Raw genomic sequence first — 21926 nt, forward strand, 5'->3', positions numbered from 1 at the left:
TTCCCCAGTATCTCATTCTGATTTTGTATGCAGGGCAGGCTCAAGCTTTATGTCTTTGAGGTACTGAGATTTTGATATGAAGGATCTTATGTCTGCTTAATTTCATACACAAAAGGATTTGACTCTATTTTCTGTGCATCCATTGTTCCTCTTAGATGAGCCCATACATGTATTCTAACCAGTCAATGCAGGTATATCCAGAGATCCACTGTCTTCGTTTCACTTCTCACTGTTGTGGTGGCTTATGCAATCCCACATGACCCTACATTATGGCTACTCATCTACATTATGAACTAATTCATTACAGATTTTTAGATCAGCTTGATTTGCCTTTTGTTCTCTTGTGGATACAGATGTGGGATATTTTCTTCCCGAACCTGATTCTTCTGATTAGTCTTTCTTCAATATTGCTCATGCATAAAACTGTCACATGTTCGTTTCAAGTTTTATAGCATTTCGCACTTTGTTTTTGAATGAATAACTATGTTTGGACAAGGCACAATAATAAAGCCCAGTTTCAATTCTTCTTCAATCCAAGTTTCTGCTGTTGAGAAATAAGCATCCTTTTGCTCACCACGAGTGCATTTGTATACAATGTTCTCCAATTTTTTCCAATGATTAAACCACCTGTCCATTGAAAAGAAATTTTCTTTTCCTATTTTCATAACTAGCTCTTCTTTACATACTACATCATTGGTCTGTTTACATGAGCATCTTGTTCACGAACATTAGTAAACCAAAGTTTTAATGCTGATTTGACCTGGTCATCTTTTCCACAGTGCTTTCTCTTATAGTTTAGGTTTTCATTTTGTTTTGCTCCCCTCTCCGTGTAGGCTCGATTTTTTAAAATTTTACACGAAAGAGGTTGGGAAATTTTTGACTGCACTGCTACCATTTTTGGTAACTTATCATAGTGTTGTAAAATGGCAACTTTTTCTTTAAGGGTTAGATCTTTACATTTCTTATGCACTTCTTCCATTATTAAAGAGGGTTAACAAAAATTGAAATTTGTGAGAGAACCATCTTTCATGAAGGAACGAAAACAACTGTACTGTAATTATGGAAAGGAAATGCAAGAGCATAGGGGATTTTAATGACAACTTAGCCATGCCCTATTTTATGGTGAACCTTCCTCGGGTCACTTGACCTTGAGATGGTTAAGGTATTAAATGTGATAACAAAAAACGAAGCACTGATTACAATAAACGATGATTATCCAAGGTATTTTTATATGTTTGGTCAGGACTTAGTAATTCTAATAACCTTATAAGAATGATAACATTATCCATGACCACAATAAGCGCCACCCAATGTATAATTAAAAATTACTTACAATTCTAATTTATTGTATGAAATTTTATTTTGAAGGTTGAATAAAAAAAATACTGGGTTTTACATACTTCTGTCTGAATCTATGTAACTTTAAAAACTTAAAATTAGAAATTAACAATAAACTCAGGAAAATATGAACATAAAAAGAAGAAAGTGTAGGTATGGAGAAAAAATGATTACAATCACAGATGAATACAAGCCTTACCCAGAACAAATAAAAAGGCTGATGCTGAAACACTGCCAGCACGATTTTCCCTAATACACTTATATTCTCCCGTGTCTCCAGCTTGCACATTGCCAATAAACAAGTTTCCACTAGGAAAAATGTGGACTCGACCAACGTTTTCAAGTCTCATGGTATCTAGGGCATCCAATGATTAAATACTTATTTGCAATTAAGACTAATGTGAAATACGTAAATCAAATATATATCCTAAATACTCACAACTGTTTTTAGCTTTAATCAATAGTTTACAGTTTGGAGTAAAACATCATTTTATATTCATTAACATGAAAATAATAACACTACAAACTCTTAAATTTCTTGTTTCCTATTTATAATAATTATTCTATATAATTACAACATTTTTCCAACTTATCAATCTTCCACTAACATCATAAAACTTGAGAAAATTCACAAAAAGTAATTCATATACTAGCATTGAATAAATTATAATATTCTGATAAACAAAACAATGATGTATCATAATCTATAATACCTAAAGATTGTATATAAGAAAAGCAAATCATCAAAATACCATTCAATATCCATGTTGTGTTTGGGATTGGTGCACCAGTAGATTCACAAGACAATTTTATATCACTGCCATCCATAACTGTCAAGTTCTTAGGAGATTTAACCAAAAAAGGTGGTGAAGCTGCACAATAAATAAAAACAAACTATTCCATATTTTCCCGATATGGTCCCAACAGTTGAGGAAATTTAATTTTATAACAGTAGTTTCATTTGTAAAGTATAAATTACAACTGGAACTTTTAAATAATTTTTTTTACCTAGTGCAGGATTACTGAGGGGTTTAGCCTTTCCAAAAATTAGTCTAAACAGAAAGGACCAAACAAACAATAAACAGATCATGCCTGTTCACATGGATGAACAAAGCATCAACAAATGGTTAACTTTATTATAGAAAAGAGCTCTGCTCTTTTACCTGGTAATTACTCCAAACAAAGGAATTATGAAATGAGAAAATGAACAACTGCTGTACAATAAACCTGAATTAACTTGAATGAAACAAGAGCAAATTGCCCCAAACAACAAATAAACAATTAAAAAGTTAATTTTAGTATTTCTCTTTGGTGTCCAAAAAATTAGTCAAGTGTCGGGCACTAATTTGAAATATTCCAAACAATAAAAACAAGCTAATAAGCATATTCACAAAATATAATATACTGAATAGCCAAAAAACATTAAGGCAACAACGTTATATACAAACACAGTAATGGTAGAAATGAATAATTTTTAGACTTTCAATAACATCCAGAAAATAGACAAGTGACCAGTCATTAGTTAATATTTTCGTTACCTGGAGGTGTATTTCAGATACTCACCTCTCTTGCACAATGAAGAGGTACTACCCTGCTCTACTGCTGTGAAGTATTCTGTGCATTCCACAAGATTCGAATGAAGCTCCCATACCTTAATTAGATTTTAACCCTTCACCAAGTAGGAGGGTCGACACATTCTTTATGTGCAATAATCCCCATGAGCACTAGCATTTGATCAAAGGCTCATTCTTGATGAGGCAAAAGAAATACACTGGAAGTGGGGAAGAAGATTAGGAGTTGGTGCAGAGAGGTATCTATCAGAAATACATTTTCAGGTGAAGAAAATGTTACTTTCAGAAATATTACTCACCTCTCTGTGCAACAGAGAGCTAAAAACACACACTGAAAATGGTGGAGGGGCCAGTGCAGACGAGGAAATTACAAAGATCAGCTCCTTTCTCAAAATAAAAAAAATGTCAGAAGTGGAAAACCAATGGAGTTTGCCACCCAATGAGGAGGAGCCTAGTGGGGCATCACTTGGGGGAGACTGCACCGATCTCAAGCAGGGAATTTTCCTTGCCCAAGAGAGGTGGTAGAACAAACAAAAATTGTCAAAGGAATCTTTTGTGAGGTGCCAAAGTGTTGCAATGGTGGTCAAAATGTAGGATTTCTCAACTGGCCATTACCTCACAGATGGTTGGTTATTAAAGATCAGCGCTGTCATTCAAGCATTAATGACACATTAACAGTATGTGAAGTACAGTTGTCAACAAGCAGAACTATGTTGTGTTTCAACTCATTAACCCATTTAATTAACCAATCATTAAAGATCAGGGCTGTCATCCAAGCATTCGAGTTTGAGCAGTAGTCAACAGATAATTTGTTCACAACTTTAAAACACTGTGACTTCTTGTTTTTGTATGATCACAGAAAGCCTTTCTTTGTTACCAGACATACTTACACAGTTAAAATATCTTCCAAGGACATAAAAAATAACAAAAAACAAAGCACCAAGAATGAACACACCTGTTAGGATTCCATTAACCTGACTTGGTGGTGACCATAAAACTTTGACTGACCTATCCAGAATGTCTTCAAATCTTAAATTTTCAACATTTCCTGGCCCTGAAAGATAAAATATCACTATAAAACACATGACTTTAACGTCACACTTTTAACTGTTGTTGTCATAAATTAGTCTTCATATTCAAAACAGTCTTTTCAAATCAGATCAGTAAGTGTGCATATCAATTCTGATTACAACTACTCAAACAGTAACAGAAAAATTAATAAGCAGGTTAATAAATATGATATTATGGTGTGGTAGATGTAAAGATGTAAAACATACACATAAGAACAAATAGATATTTACACTGCTTGTCATTTATTCTTACTTTTAATGCAAGTTTATTCGTATTCCTTAGTTTACTTGTCATTATTTTTTTCAGATTTTGTAGTTACAAGCTTATAACTTACCGTATACACACGTACAGGGTAGGTGCGAACTACGTTAGATGTAAATGCAATAATCAGATACTGTGGAAGAATGAAACCTGGGATATAGAATAAACGAAATGGGTTCCAAGACTCCACTGAAAACATATGCTGTTGTAGCCTGGGTTATAGAGGTAACATTAAAGGGGGTTGAAAGGATGAAACTACATGGGAAGGGGGGGAGGCTACCTGAGGAGGACCCCATCACAAAAACTTAAAGAACATATCAAGTCCTATTATGGTATATAGGTCCCAAATTGACTAATGTCACCTCTGCTGGGCCACCATTACTGTCTGCCCAGCACCTCATATTTCAATGATCAATAAATATTAGAAAACAGGCTTTGTGAAAGGTTACTGCAAGAATGCTAGATTGGAATTACGGACACATTGTCACACTACAGAAAATAATGTGGGCCACGCGGTGATGAAACATTGTGAAAATATATCAGTAGTATACTATTCAACAGAAACTTTATCAAATGGTATGGATAACCAACTTATCATATTTTGTCTACATTGCATGCAGTCATCGGTTTAAATGGGGGCACATATCAAAGCCAATGGTATGCATGGTGGAATCTTCTACAACAATAGATTTTAAATGAAATTACACTACTCACTTTATTCTGAATTTCATTCTTACTTGTCTACATTGTACCCTTCATAAATTATGGCTCCATTTACAGCCTAAGGTGCTTTAAACTCTTCTTACACCAGGTGGCATACAAGTAATATTTAAGTCAAAGGCAAACAATCTCTTGATTACATTTTTTCTTAATCAAAGCACACTAGAAAAAAAACAAAAATACGCATAAAATGTTACACATACCATTATGCTTTAATGATTACTCTAATGTACTCATTTTCTATCATGTTTTAATATCGTTAATATATTACTATTAATTACATTAACTCAATCTTATGACAACATAATATTTAATGGGAAAAACAAATCCACTATACAAGGATAAATGAAGAACAGAACTAGATCTTAAGAACCACTGTGAAAAAATATTTATTTTAAAATGGTTGTTGCTACTAATCAAAGTACCAAATCACAACCAATAAGTCGTATTAAAACAGGTTACTGTATGTATATCTTAATGTTGATGAACAAGGACTAAGGAAAAAAAATAAAGGTATTTTTTTCCATAGTCTTTGTTCATCAACATTAAGATATACATACAGTAACCTGTTTTAATATGACTTATTTTAATATGATTCATAGCTAGAGGATTAGAACAGTTTTGTATAACCTGACTTTCATTATTAACACATTATAGTACAGCCAGACTGTTATTAGTACAGTCAGTTAGGAAGTAATATTTCAACTTATATAACAGTTAAAGAAATAACTCTGTTTTACCACAAAGCTGCTCAATGGGCTATTTGTGCTGTTAAAAGTTGGTTCTCAAGTTCCTGAGTTACAAGCTCTGAATCTTACTGCTGAACCACTAATGAACAAATAAAACAATATGAAATAAAATGCAGTTAAAAGTTCAATTTAAATAATTTTATTATCGCTTCTTTTAATGCCTGTGTTTCAGAAACTTTAGGCTTGACTGCATTTTTCATTCATATATATATCAATAAATAGTTTCAATGTGTAGCTGTTTTTATTTACAAGTGCACTTATTCTGAACTCCATATTGATTATCATTCATTTCGTGTAACTTATGAAGTCTGTCAAGTTTTTAGTAAATGCGAAAAGTCTGTTGTACACAAAAAAAAAACACACAGAATTCTTAATAAAGTATTTCTACTAAGGTAGTAAAGATGAATTTATGAAGCCTTACTGAGCCAATCTGAGTGAAAGGTGGTTTTTAGGATAAGAATAAAAATACTCCTTTTCCTCTTAGTTTCATATTTCATTTGCATAACCTCTAAAGCCTCCTAAATAAACATTAAGTTTTTTCTAAGTAAATCTTTATACTTTATCTGTTGTTTTTCTGCCCTTACACTAACTGCAGTGAAATCAGCAATATAAGATAACATGAAATATGAAATAAATCGAAATTACCCTTTTTTTCTTTTCTTTCTCAAATGACTGTATATTGTAGCAGATTATTACACTGGTTATTCTTAGCAGCATAAGCTACTAGCCTTTCACATCTGCTTTCATTTAGCTTTATTACTTTACAGATATAATTAGTACCATCTCAGGGTATGCCAAAACCATTTATCACAGTGGGAAAGCTTTATGTAAACAAATGTTTGAGTTACAATCATACCACTCAATGTGCACATGTTACAATATTCAGTACCATGAGATATTTTATTTAATTTTCTTTTTTACTTACGTTTTCCTATCTAATTGATATAAATAATTTTATAAAGAAAAAGCTGATGTTTCTATTGGTTACAAATAATCCAATAGCAATTTCAGAGAGAATTGATGGCATTTTTTGAAAGACAGAATAAAATGTGAGGGCATGTTATATTAGGTTTGATGTTTTTCTTTATATCTCAGTAAAGCAAAAAGATTGGAGATTCTAAGTTTATATTATGTATGTGTTTCTAACTATTGTGAAACACCTACGAGGGTAGAAAAAAAATCTAAGATGGGCAATTCAAAGTGCATCACGTGATACAAAGAAGTGAAGATGGAGAATGTATTTAAATATTTTCTTTTGAAATTAAGAAGTTAAAACTTAAATAATATACAACCTTGATTTATAAACTATATTTTAATGCCAAACTTATTGACATATATTGAGATAATAAAATTGTTTAATTAAAAACTGAATGTAACTCCCTGAAAAGGTTGTGTATGACATGTGCACTTTGACCCTCCTGTACACAGTGTTAAATAAAAACAAAGAAAAAAAATATTTTGCACTTACTATCCTCAAGTGTCATGACCTCAATGGGTCCTCCAGGAGGACCATTTCCCACACTTGTAAAGCAGAGTACAGTAATGTTATAACTGGTAAATTTTTGAAGTTTTGTGACAACAGCAGTTTGTTTATCTAGAGGTTTTAATGGATCAGGTGGAACAAGCAATCCATGATACAAAACATTTTCATCGAGTGAAGAATTTCTCCATACCTCTACCTATGTCAAAAAATATTCCTTGGGTGACTATACTGATTAAAGACCTTGTAAACTATTTTATTAATAGTCTAATAAGTTTTATAAATGACTTATGGTCTTGGTAGTTTAGAATGGCTAATGTTCATGGTTAATTTGACAATCTATGTATCTAACTTTACTGAATTTTCTCTTATATAATTTCTATAACAAATTTAACAACTTGAAACTACAACTTTTGTTTTACACTTTTCAAAGGAGTGCAAGTACATTAATTAACAGGTTACAAAATATAAAAGAATAAAGAAATTAGTAAAACTAATAATCAAATTTAGTTTTAAAATAATATAAAGTCCTAATTTTGAATTACTGAAAGCTGCCTAGGAGAAGCACAAATGAAAGAATTTGGCTGTCAGCATGTTATAGATCAAGACACACATCTTTAAAACAATTAAAAGGTATAAAAAAATCATAAAATTGTATTTCAACTATTTATGAAAAAGATGATTCATATTACCAAGACATGCAATACAATAATCAATTCTAAACAGATAATCTAGATACAAAATGATAATAGATTGTTTCAGGTAAACTTGTGCTAAAAGAATGTGCAGGGAAAGCACTACAAGTCTTGTATCTGCAGTATTTTTACATCACACAAGTTCAAAGTGAGCCCAAACTCAGCATAAACTTTGTAAACATAAGACATATTATCATTTAAATTATTTCTCTGTCAAAATAAGTTTTAATTCTGAGAAATAATGACCAAACATGACTAACTTATCAAAGTACAAGTTCTGCTGTGGCCTTATATGTCACAGTTGGCTATAATACTTTTAAAGTACTTTTTTATAACAACTCCTAAAAATGTTTTGACTATTGATAACACTGGTCGACAAAATCGAACTTTTTGCTCTCTTCAAAGATGTTAACACACTTTTCTAGACCAGTTTTGCATGCTGATTCCAAATCTTTTTTTTGATTTTATTCTAGCACATCTAGTTATCAAAATATGACTGGCATTAATTTCAGCACAATTTAGGTAATAATCACATATTAGGCTAGTTAACGTTACAACTTTATTCATTTTTCAGTATAATTCTCATAAACGTTATACACACACCATACACTTGGTTAAATTTATACAGTACACACTTATGAAAAAGGAAATGTACAACAATTTAAACTATAATTAAGGCAGTAACCTTTCAAATTTAATCGGTCTCATCACAAAAACTTTACGTGCTACATGAAACCAAAAACAGATTTGGAATCAGCGTCCCAAGAGCTATTTAGCCCTCCTATAGTTATATCTGATGAAAATTACTTGTTGGCCAGTGTAATTAATGCTTACACAATTTTCATCCAAATCAATACTAAACAGAAATCCTATTTATAAAAATCTAGATTTAGTTAAAATATGTGATATCAATACTACCTCAAAGAAAAAAAATCTTAGAAAGTAATCCTTTATTAGATTATTAGGCACGGCAATAGGAAACACATAAATAGTCAAGGAAACTACATAACAAATATAGTCAGTCAAGATGGGAAACACAGAATAAAATATAAAACAAAGTTTGTGAGAAAATCTGTGAATTTACTGATACTTACAGTTGAAGACGAGTTACATACAGTTATGTCTTTTCTAACTTGAATGCTTTCATTCTGTGTACTAATACTGTCAATTTTCTTGTGAAATATTCAAATGTTAAAATTTATGAGATTCAATCAACATAATTAATCATTCATAAATAAGTTATATACATTTTTTAAATATTTACAGGACAAAGAAAAAAACTACATCTGAAGAAATGATTATTACCTTGTAACCTTGATTTATGCCATTGATCAGCTGAGGGTCTGGAGGTAGCCAGTAAATGATGATTGCTGTTGAATTAACAGCTTCACCTATAACCCTTGTTGGAGCAGCTTGGGGTACTTAAAAATATCAATACATAAAATTATGTAAATTTAGCCAATAATTTGAATAATAAAAACTGAGAGTTAGTGTAAATTACAGCATTTTTCTTCTATGATTTGAAATTTATTCTGATAAAGTTGGGAGCATGTTATGATGATTTTTATTAGAAATATTATAAATGGAACACATAACAAATTTTATTTTATATAATATAATTTAGTTTATATTTAAATGAATATAATGTATCTTGATGATGCTCCTCATTCTTATTTTTTAAAATGAATTTCCTTAAATGTAACAGTAGTGAAAGAAAAGCTTTTCTTGCTCAAATTATTTGTTCTGTCTAGAACTATAAAACAAACAATATGTATCATGACTAAAGCTATATACATTTTAAATTTCTCAAAATATATACAGAATGCTTAATGTACCTCTTGAATACATATATTTCTTGAAACGTATATGTCAAATACTATTTTTGATACTTTATTGGCATTTGAAACCACAAACATAATTTTACTTTATGTGTGCTTCAAGATCCAGCTGAAAAAATATTAATTTAATAATAAATAATACTTAAAAAGACAATTATGAAAATCCCCATTCACATGTATGATTACATTTTTGTCTTAAAAAGATTAAATTCTATCATGCATCAAACAATGCCTATTTGCCCCCAAACACAGGAAATCAAGATGTGATTAAGACTAACCATCCTCCAGAGTTCTAATAAATATGCTGCCACTGTAGATGCCAACACCTTTCTGATTGTAAGAAGATACTTGAATTTCATATCTCTTCCAAATGATCAAATCTTCCAACAAAACACTGAACTGAGTGTTAAGAGTAATATTCTCAAAAGTCCACATTACACTTTTGTAACCTGCAAGTCTATATCTGATAACAAAACCCAGAAGCTCTCCGTTGATATTTTCTTCACGTGGAAGCTGAAGTCAACAACAGTAATGATCAAAACATTATAAGAAAACACAAGGGAATATGATTTCTACATTTTTTGCTATAAAAGTAATCATAACATGCAATGTTTATACGATTAATCAAATATATGCAAAGTGATCATTAGTACATGAATTGATTTCACAGAGATCCCCCTAAAAATGAACTAAATACAAAATCAGTTATAGAGATGTAGAAATAAGAGACAACTATATGGTATCCTATATCTTGTAACACAAAAATGGTGATAAATAATATATATATCTAATATTATTTACTATAAATAACACATGTACCAAATCTTTATCAGTTGAATTTTCATGACTTGACCCAGTAACATAGATTTTGATTTGTGGCAAATCATTCTATACAGTATTAATCAATTTGAACAAATTAATATTTGCTTTCAACGTCAAACTAGTTACTTGATATCAGCAAAATACTGAAGTGTGTATATCAGAGTTCTAGAAATATTTATCTACTTACTACATTTATATATGAAGTTTAAATAAACAAGATTTTTATACAAACAAATATTCCAACATTAACTTTATTAATTATATTTGACACATTAGGTAATTCCCCAAACCCAGAACAAACATATGAAACATACATTACCTGCCACTGTATTCTGATTGAAGTAGAAGAAACAGCTACCCCAGCAACAGACTGTGGAGGGCCATTTGGTACTTTAAAGATAAAAAATCATATCAAAACCAAAAGACTACAAGAAAGCTAATTACATGTTTACTATTTCTTTATAAATACATAGTTACAAAGTTATACTAAATGCAGAAGGACAATCATACTTTACATGAAAGATCTGTGTATGCCAAGGCAGTATTGTGTCACCACAAATTTAAACCGTGATGCAGAAAGTGACATGTTTAGCCCCTATATATTTGGCTGCCAATTAAGGCTGGAAGGACATTAAAAGCCTTTCCAGAAAGAAATAATCATACAGCAAAATTGCCAAATGATGTAGAGCTAAAGGACATGACATTTCAGAGAAGGGAGCTATCATTGTTCCCAATACATTTGTGTAAAAAACAGCTCTGCAGGTATAAAAACTCACCTTCTGCAGGGATTGCAATGACTATTGTAGCACTGCTTGAGCTTCCTTCTCCAACACCATTGACAGCACTGACACGAAACTGATAACTTGAAAAAGGAAGAAGCTGGTTCAAAACTACATATGTCTGGTCACTCCTAATATCTGTCCTTACTGTCACCCATGGAACCAAAGCACTTAAGTGCCCTAAATATCAAGATACAAAACAAAACAAATGATGATACAGACTGTAGTTTGAAGCATATTGCTCATACTGGATAAAAAATTTCCTACCACAATCAGCTATAATACTCTTAAATATCAAATATTTTTCTTCTGTAAAGGGACGAAGAATGAGGGTGTGTAAATAAAAGCTGAAACAAAACAGCAGTAATGAATAAACATTTTTTCATGCATTAACTAAATGTAAAGAAACCCTTAACAACAATAAAATACAACATCAAATAATCAGAAAAACACAGCTCTATACTATAACAAGCATGGAAAAATTGGACAAGGTAATTTACATATTGATAATTATTTTAAAAACGTAGGCTAGCTCATAAATACTGTAATATTAAAATTCAAGTAAAAAACACCATTACACTTGTTTCTTGAAATTTTAAATATCAAAACTGAATTATTTTAATTCTCTGTAGAAATAATAAAATTATACAAATAAAAATGTCAATTTAGAACGTATTTTGATGTTTGATGCTGCCACAAGAAATTTTATCTTGTAAACAGTATTGTCCACATTCAATAATTTTACAGCTACAAGGAAATAATGGGTATCTAATTTTTTTTTAAACCATTATCTGTTTATATTTTAAAAAGAATAATGACACTAACAATAAATTTCAGGTAGCTTACCATTCTCTGGTAATTTTCGCTGCTGAATGATATATTTTGTAATGGGACTGTTACCATCAAAACCTTTAGACCAGCTGACGTTGACACTGTGACGAGCATTGTGTAGAAGTTCAGCTTTCACATTATGTGGTTGGTGAGGCAATTCTGAGCAGAAACGAAAAATAAACAGCAACGTTTCATTATAAAATATAAAAGCTTTAACACTTTAAAAAATTCATTAAAACTTAATGTTTTATTTAAATATCATTGTTTAACTAAGCTGTTGAGGAATGAACACAAACTGCACAAATTAAAAAAATTTTTTAATCAACTACCTTTCCAAAAATCTAAATTAGTATTTTGTCAGTTTCAAAAAGTTGTTAAAACTCCTCAGTTATGATAAAAAGTTTTGTTTTTGGTTGATAAAAAGTCTCAAACTTACTTCTTTTTGGAATATTGCAAATATATGCTTGACATAACCCATAATATTCACTTGGAAATAAAAGTATTCAATTATAAATACTCATACGTTTCTTCAAGAAAAAACAGGAAAAAATATAACAAGAACAATGTGTCCTAAACAGTGAAATATAATCTATATTTATTCAATCATTTATGCATACCTATAACATCTAAGTTTTGCACTTCTCGTCTCATTTCCTCCTGGAGATATGACAGAGCATGTGTAAGTTCCTATGTCAGTGTTACGAACTTGTCTTATCTCCAATGTTCCATCTTTCAGTGTATGAAAACGGCCATTGGGATGTATTGCAAGTTCCATGTTGTTTGCATACCAGGTAGAAGTGAAAGGGATGCTTGGATCATGACTAACCTTACATGAAAGTCTTCCTGTTGAGCTCAAGATAACTTGAGTGTCTACTGGAGGCTGGATGATTTTGGTGCGAACTACAGAAGTTTTAAATCAAAGGAACTTTTATTTTATTTAAATGGAAAATAACAAATTACCAGGTTACATATATCTCTCTAGACTGTTTATAATTTACTTTACAAGTGAAGAAAGTTTTAGGTAGAATGTCCACATGTTGAATAATTTCATACAGACTTCTCTTGCCTTCCATTGAGTTTGGAAGATGATATTTCAGGCTCTGTCCTAAATTCTTTACCAGAACAAGTTCTTCATCAGGATCTGGTAAAGTATTTAGCACAGACCCCAAAATATTTATCTCCAAATATAGACAAAAGGTAGAAGCAGTCTACATGAAACTATTTAACTATCTGTCTCTACTTGTCTCAAAACATAAAAATAATAATAAAAACTCCAAGCTTCCATTAAGGTAATATAATAGATCAGCAGTTCTCAAACTTTAGTAACCTTTAAAATTGTTTCACTGACCCCCAAATCTATCAATATTTTTTGTTTGGAAAAAAAAGCTTCTGTGTACATCAAAAGCTGCATTCCAAAATCAAATGTTTTAATTCATGTAAAATTTTGAACATGACTTGTGGACCCCTGGTGGAGGGATGTGGTTTAGACCCAAGTTTGAGAAATGCTGTAGTAGATTAAATATGATTATAATAAAACTGAATTAATAAATACATATGTTTTATATATTAAAAATGAGACAGTCATAAATGTCTACTACTAGCTTAACTTGGTCTTTTAATTCCCTATAATTAATACACTGGATGCTGCTTACTCTGCTAACTTCGGGACACAGTTGCGTTGATAATAATAACTGAATGATAACGTTTACTGATGAAATAAAAATTCAGCAGTTACAGTAATGTTTATTGATATAGGGTAGCAAACGTATTACCTAAAAGTTTGAAAGCTGGATTTGTACATTTATTGACACATTTATAAACAATTACAGAAAGGAAAAACAATTAAAACAATTTTCTCTGTTTCTTTGTTCTTTCAAGAATCCCCTATGATTAAAACAACTCTTAATTGTCTTTTCAGACACATACTTCCATGACATGGCTAAAAAATGCAGGGCCACTAGGAGATTAGTTTTCTTTTGGCTAAACCATATTTTTTAAGATGCTAGTGCACATTTCTTGACAATAATAAGCCTTTAATGCTCGGATAATTCCCTGATCGCATGGTTGGATCAATGTCGTTGTATTTGCAGGTAAGAAAATAACCTTAATGTGTTTTAATGACACATTAATGACATGTGCAGTACAGTTGTCAACAAGCAGTACAATGTTGTGTTTCAACTCATTATCCCATTTCATTAACCAAGATGTAAATAAAGAAATTAAATATTTCCTTACAACAGCTGCAAGGTAACGATCCCATTCACAATATTAGAGACAACTAAGTAGCTATGCATCCAACCTTGTAACTTTTAACTTCTTCTACATGATTGTATGCCTATCTTGTTTTACTAGTAAGGCTGTGAGCTACCAGACTAAATGATCTTGCAACTTGAATAGCTGTTGAAAGATCATATACATTCACTCCTACAGACATCGCCTGCATACTGAACATTCTGATATTTTAAAGTTAACAACACCCTGTATGTGTTTTAGTGTTCTCTATTTTGCTTTCAGTTCAGATCTTGCATGTAATAACTGACTGTAGTGAGTCTGAAATAAACTGTCGGCAATAATGTGTCTGTACTAATGGAGCAGTGGTATGACAGTCCTTATGGTATCTACAATACACCTCATGAAATCTATTGCATTCAATAAAAATTAATAGCATTGTGTGGCACAGATGGGAAAAATATTGATTTATATACATAAAGCTGAACCAACTAGTTGCCTAGTTAACTGCATTGAGCAAAGTCCCACTAATCAACCTAGTTGTTTATAGTGAAGGTTTTTCTCTGCTAGTACAAATTTCATTTTTGTTTTTGCATGTGAACAATATTAATGTTAGTTTATTTACCAGTTTTTCAAATGAAAACATTACTAAAATTACAAAGGCCTGCGATGGTTTTATTGTCTTGAAATTTTTACATGTTCTACAGTAATTCTTGTATGCTGAACCCGAAAATGATATCGAGTTTTCTCCATCATGTACAGATTTTTCACAAAACGTCTTATGTACTTTTTGCATAAGTGAATCATCTTCATTGAAGTTGGGTCATATTTTGTTATGGTTAAAATGTTGACAACCGCTGGCTAGATATTTTTCTAAACCAATCACTACGTGAGAGTTATCGATCATTCTAAAACCCAAACATAATAATAAAAAATGTTCATTGTAGTAAACAAAATAATAATTTGATCTAAGTAAGAGATTTTTTTTCTTCCCAATTTGTAAAAAAATCCTTATGTGATGGAAAAAAATTATCCGTTATTAAAACCAAAACAACTTTTATGAAGTTTAAATTTGCAGGCCTGTGTTATCTATCCTGATATCTCTTGGCAAGACCAACTTCTCTTTTACCTATAACTGAAACTGGTACTATAAACATGGTTAATTTAGTAACAATTGTTACTGTTTAAAGTTAATCCTCCATTTTGTTTGTTTTTCATTTTCAATATATAGAATTCAGCAGGTTTGATTACAATAAATTTATGAGTAGATGTATTGACTCATGTTTACTTCAGTCGATTAGTCTGTCACATATCTATGCTGAGGATAAGATTACAGAGGATTTTAGTTTGTTTGTTTGTTGTTAAGAATAAAGCTACACAATTGGTTACCTGTTCTGTGCCCGCTATAGGTATCAAAACCCTCTTTATAATGCTATAAGCCTTTAGACTTACTGCTGAGCCACTCGGGGTGGGGCAACTAAGGAGGAATTAATGCAAGTCAATAAAATAAGAAACCAATATTACACTCAAAGCCTGTTCATATAAATCAATTTTGCAAACATTATTTTATGTGCACAAATTATGATTAGAATATTCCTCTCTTGATATCAAGAGTCAATGTCGATATCTTCATTCAGTCCGGTGTACCATTGATACTCTGACTTTAGTATTGACCATTGCCTAGATAATCAAATCATAGATTCTATCTACTAAGCACTACCAACGTTATGCAGACTAGCCAGTTAATTCAACTTTTTGAAATAGTAACTTGTCAACTACCAAAAGTAGGTAGTTTTTTTCAACACTATTGATATACCAAGTATGTACTTAATCTTACACGGCATAATAATATTCTATACGTATTTAGGTTTTGTGGGTTGAATTACGAAGCTCTTTAGTTCTACTTGAGTTTAGGCAATTGACTAACTTTCTAGTTTTATTTAGGTTTTGATACTTGAATAACAGAGCTCATTAGTTTTATTTAATATTGTTAGGTCAAGTTGCAAGGCTTTGTACATCTACTCAGAATTAAGCAGTTGACTTAAAAGTCTCTGTAGTTTACCATGAATTCATCAGTTCATTTTCATTTCTATGTAGTTTTATTCAAAATTAAACAGTTGACTTTCAAGATTCTGTAGGTTTACTTAGAAACTAATAAACTAGTGAACTTACCAGACTCTCTAGTCATTTCTACTGACATTTCACTCTTTTGGCTGGTACCTACATCATTGAAAGCCGTCATGTAAACTTCATATGCAGTAAACTCCTCCAGACCCTGAAGTATGTAGCTGTTTTTGTTATGGTCATTCAGAATTATAAAACTAAAGCCCTGTAGAGAGTTCAAGTACGGACGGAAAGAAATGTTGTAGCCACGTGGAATGCCGTTCCATTCAACTGGTTTCAAGGGCTATAATGATAATAATATTATTATAATTCATGGTAATACTGAAAGTAGAAAGGCATGGAATATATAAAAATTGTTACTCAAGTGTAAGTTGTTGTTCTTTAAAAGTTCTGGCTCGTAAATATGTAAATGCCTTAAGAGCATAAAATTTACCCCCTGTTGAATTTAAAGTATGCATTAACATTAGCTTTACTCCTGCTGAACTGTGCACTGGTCAAATAAGCCAACCATCTATAAGGTTTTGTACAGATATATAAAATACTATTTAACATTTAACAACTAATTTAAAAAATCAGATTGTGAGTCCTACAAATCCTCTTCAATGTCAAAAAGATGAAAAAATTATTTCTCTTTCTCTTGACCAAGCAGCTTAGGATATTTTTTAGTGACAATAAAACACAAAATAACGAGTATAATTTTCCTAATGTTCAAGACAAAAATAATACATGTTAAAAAATTATGTTATTAGTGAGTCAATTAAAATAAATATTTTGTTTACTGTACCACCAAGCAAGTTCTAATACAGAGTACAGTTGCTGCATTGTTCATGTATGACTTTAAGGTTACATATATGAAACACTAGAAGAAGTAGCATACTTTCACTGAAGAGGCATGCCAAGATAATAGTACATATATATCAGACACAAATATGAATATCCTACATTAATCAAAACACATCATTTGAACATCAGATGCTGTAAGTCATCTCACCGTCCATCGAACACGAACAGCCGTTGCATTTAGAGCTCTTGCAGTTGCGTTGTAAGGAGCATGGGCAGGTGGAGCTTGAATTGTCTGAAACACATCAGTTGCTTCACTTGGTGTGCTAGGACCAACAACATTTCTGGCAATGAGTCGAAGACGATACTTGGTGAAGGGAACTAGGCCAAGGACAGTTAACGACGTAGCTGATGAATCTGAAATCTCATAAACAGTGGTCCAGTTCTGCCTCCTGTAAGGCATTTGAGCCTCTACTCTCCAGGTAGTGATATCACTGTTGCCATCAAAGCCAGGCACAAAATGTATTACCACACTGGTTGCACCAATGCTAGTGACAGTCAGGTTCAAAGGAGCACTAGGAAGCTCTGTAAATGCACATAAATATCCTAAAATTATGATACCCCAAACAAAAGTAAATTAAACCTCACCTCACATTAATTGATGTAAACAACAGCACTCTAAAAAATGAATTAATAGATAGTCTCAGTTAAGGTTTATTCCATTATACATGCCGACAAGCTCAATGAAATTAATAATGCAAGATTTGATTTATAATCTTAGTAATAAAGTTCAAATGGTATTAGCAGTATAAAGTTTTGAAACGTTCTTACCTAAGATTAACACTACTCACATATATTTTATTACACTGTAAAGTATAAATTGAAATACTGTCGCAAAAAAGTTAACTGAAACTGCTTATTTTCTATTTTCTAAAGCAATGTGATGACAACATGTTTGTATGTATTTTTACACAAATTAGCACTAAATTATTACCATGATTATAAATAATTCTTCTACTTGCTATTATCTGTGAGTACAGATGTGTTAACAAAAATTTCAAGAAAGATGGAAAAATAATACCTGGTGTAACACCTGATCGTATTGTAGCTGATTGTGATGGCCCAGATCCAACTTGTGTCCAAGCAAAAACTTCAAAAAAGTAAACTGTTTGTGGTTTCAAATTATGAATCAAAACTTCAGTTACTTCTTCAGTAAAATTGTGGACAACTGCTGTAGATTCTGGGGATTTTTTAACATGGTATTTGAGAGTATAACCTATGAAAGTGCAGAAAATAGAAGTTATCAAAATTATGAATCAGAACTTCAGTTACCTCGAAAGAAAGATTATGGACAACTGCTATAGATTTTTGGGGACTTGTTTAATGTGTTATCTGTGAGTATAACCTACAAATTTGTAAATAATAATATAACCTACAAATACATAATGAGTAAAAATTATGAAGTTGAACTTTGTACTTGAAATATTGAATACTTTCTAAAAATTTAAAACAACAACAATTTTTTCTTAAACTAGAAACCAAGGCTTTGCAGCCAAGACTAAATATTCCTTGATGGGTTTCACAAAAATAACTCATGCTGTGGTGAGAGAGAAGAATTTGCTTTAAAGATAAGAGTTTAGTGCAACATGTGTACCAATTTGTTTTGCAAAAACACTTTTCCTGATTTTTAAATCAAATACATTTGTTATACAGACACCTGAATGCAACTTGGAAGCCCTTTTGAGAAATTCATATTTCTGTACATAGGATGATTTTTCTTTACATTATGTATCCAAACATTTAAGTATACGTTCTTGTTATAAACTGTATATAAACATACAGAATATAACAAGTGAATAACAAAGTAAACAACAATACTAGAACTGATGAATTTTCCAGCCATAAGATATCACACACTTATCTCTGTAGCGTGAAACTAATTAATGGTGTTCCTACAATATTAAAGTACTAGAAAAAGCACCTTATTTTACTGATGGTTTAAACATAAATGATTTTTATCATAAGTATTAAAATACAGTTAATGTTGTGTAGTGAAAACTTTTCAACAATATAAATATTTTTCCCCTATTATTTCCTCTGTTCTATCCAAAAAATTCTAGATAATGCTGCAGTGGATGGTTCCAGACAAGGAATGGCTGAGAGTTCTAAGCAGTTCAACCTCCTTCTCTTTCTGCAAATATGACTGTGTTCACCAACTGAATATATATGTCAACCTCACTTGAATTAAAAAAAAAAAAATAAGAATAGTCTATTCAACATTCTGTTAAACAATATGAAAGGCCTGAAAATAAAGTTGCTCTGTGAAACTCTACAATTACATAGTTCTGAAGAATCCATTTAGATCTGTATCAGGAACCAGTTTCCTTATGGAATAAGGTTTTGATTTTACTAGAGGAAGTTTTAGTATGACTTAATGATTATGTGCGACTTCTACAAGTTTAAAGTGATGCATATAAAATATATATCACTATAAACTTCTAGTAATCACACATCACGGTATGATGAAAGAGTTCACAACACAAAAATAATTTGAAGGTCAGAAGCTTCAGCACTTTTGAGCAGTTCTTAAAATTGGAAGGATAATGCAAGAAAAGTTAGAACAGAATTTGAGTAAAGTCTATAACAGGTATGATTTTAAATCTATGGTGTGATAAATGCTTTGACTTGCATTGGAGTATGTAAGATAGCTATGATAGCTACTTATATCCTACTGTATTAACTATGTAATTGATACAGATTCAATGAACACACTGTGGTAAATGACTGATCCAGCATAACTTCTGGTAGAGTTGAATAAAATTATGATACTGAAAGGTTAAATGCTTAAGTTTTCATTACATTATATAAGGCAAGGGTAAATAAATTTTTGTATAATCCAAAGCTATTATGTTGATTTATTAAATCAATTTTTATAACATCCTTATATAGGAAGTGGTGAAATTGTCAATGTTAAACAGTTTAGTAAAGATAAACCAAATATGACCAGTTTTTAAAAGCAGAAAGAGAATTTAGCATAGAACTAGAAGAAAGTCAAAAAATAACATCTGTAAGAAGAGAACTGTGGTTCTATCATTTCTGTTCAAATTGCCATACCTTAAACCCATGTAATATGCCATTCTGATGAGACTTGGGAATCTTTCCCCATGTTACAGTGACAGATGAAGATGATGTAACATTCGCTGTCACATCTATAGGGCCGGCACTAGGAACTGGAGAAAAATTGTATTTTTCTTATCTTGTTATATGAAAACTACTATTCAACAAAAAATTAACAGTTGAATACAGTTACGGTAACCATAAAAGTAAAAAAAAAGCCTGTCAACCTACATAAAATATTACTCTAAACCTAATCTAAGAAACATGATATTACAAACAAATTAAATTATGAAGTGCGAGAAACACTAATAGAATTTATTGCCAAATACACAGACATTTAAAACTGTGACATTCTAGCAATTATACAGAACTTTTTGGCGGGTTCAAAATTTTGGGCATATACATGCACCAGTGCACCTCAATTTTACTGATTGTAGCCCAGTGTGGCTTTGCTATAAGAAACACACACACACTAACATGGTTTTAATCTAGTTTTACATTCCTGGGTTAGTTGAAATAAATATGAATATGATATTAATTTTGAAGTAGTTTTGATTGAAGATTTTACTTAGTTTTTTCATTTGAGTTTAGGTAAAAATTTTAATGATTGTTATGAAAAATAGTTATTCTACTGTATGATATAAATAATTGTGTAATATTAGTCTTAATATATTTATAATACCTTTGTAAAGGTTAAATCACAACAGTGAATGATATATTACTGAGAACATCATATCAGTCTGTAGTTGATTCAGTAAATAGATTAAGAATTATGCTGAGGAAAAAAAAAACTTTTGTGTCTTTATATTTATACAATGATTCAAACAATGTATATGTATTATATCATATGTAAATGTAGGCTTTAAAATTTAAACTACTTTGGTGGAATTCCTACAGGTTTTTTACAGATCAAAGTCTAGCTCCTTCCAGTACCACCTAGTGGAGGACAACAATACCTACACTGCCACTCTGACAGATCTAAGAAAGTATACTCTATACTTAATCCAAGTGCTGGGTTACACCTGTCTTGGAGATGGGTCTTTGAGTTATCCTCCAGTCACAGTTCAAACATTTCAAGATGGTAATAACACTTTCATTCTACAATAGGTTCATATTTTATTACCCGGCCCTCTTTTTTTTTTCCATCTCTTTAGTGCTTTAAACTATCTGTGTGCATTTTATTTTTATTTTTCAACTCTAACCAGTATTTTCAGTTATAAATCACACTGATGTTTTAAATATTGTACAGGTTGAGCCAGAAGTTATGCAGCAACGGGACTGCAAATTTTATTGCAATCATATTGTTATCATTCCTACAAGAATATGTGAGATTCACAAAGCTTGAACAGTTTTTAACATCGCATGTGTTATTTTAACAAAGTCAGGGTCTCAGTGTTGCCCTGTTGTCTGAGCTTCACAATATAAGAACTCTTTTTATCAGCACACATGCTATTTTAACAAGTCAGGGTCTCAGTGTTGTCCCTGTTGTCTGAGCTTCACAAGACATGAACACTTTTTATC

The 21926-nt window shown here is 31.3% G+C and overlaps 1 pseudogene; it reads right to left on the minus strand.

Moving 5' to 3' along the window:
• The window catches only part of LOC106466696, a 111347-nt pseudogene that overhangs the window by 33547 nt on the left and 55874 nt on the right, over positions 1–21926 (minus strand).

Source organism: Limulus polyphemus, unplaced genomic scaffold, assembly GCF_000517525.1.
Source record: "Limulus polyphemus unplaced genomic scaffold, Limulus_polyphemus-2.1.2 Scaffold2347, whole genome shotgun sequence".
Lineage (NCBI taxonomy): Eukaryota > Metazoa > Arthropoda > Merostomata > Xiphosura > Limulidae > Limulus > Limulus polyphemus.